Below are 415 nucleotides of genomic sequence, written 5' to 3'. Positions count from 1 at the left end.
ATGTTAAAAACAATACTAGTGTAATGAAAATAGAAAGACTTATCCTGAAAACTCAAGGCTAGGGTAAATGGTGAAGAGGGGGGAGGCCCAAATAATTTACTTTAGTGAGTTCCTAGTTTTGGTGCATCTTTGTGTAAAACAAATTAATAAGGCAAAACTTTAGTGAACATTACGTGGGATTTAATTTTCTTCAAATATATTTTGAATGAAGAACCATAAATATTATGTTGTTAAAATGTTGCAGTTTAGTGTTATATTTAATTTCTAGTAGAGAAAAATGGTCTGCCATTGCTTAGCCAGTGAAAGTTGGTATGGACTTAAAGAAGGGAAGAAATCATCATTCAGTAATGCTTAAAAGAAAAAAAAATCTGTTAAACCTTGGCAACGTATCTAACAAGGATCTTAAAAAGATAAA

General features: G+C 30.6%; 1 protein-coding gene across 1 annotated transcript in view; it reads left to right on the top strand.

Annotated features, from left to right (window-relative positions):
- The window catches only part of LOC119587927 (androgen-induced gene 1 protein-like), a 31591-nt gene that overhangs the window by 21430 nt on the left and 9746 nt on the right, over positions 1 to 415 (top strand). The gene's annotated exons all lie outside the window — the stretch shown is intronic.

Source organism: Penaeus monodon, chromosome 23 (genome assembly GCF_015228065.2).
Source record: "Penaeus monodon isolate SGIC_2016 chromosome 23, NSTDA_Pmon_1, whole genome shotgun sequence".
Taxonomy (NCBI): domain Eukaryota; kingdom Metazoa; phylum Arthropoda; class Malacostraca; order Decapoda; family Penaeidae; genus Penaeus; species Penaeus monodon.
This window is presented reverse-complemented; position numbering and strand designations above follow the sequence as displayed.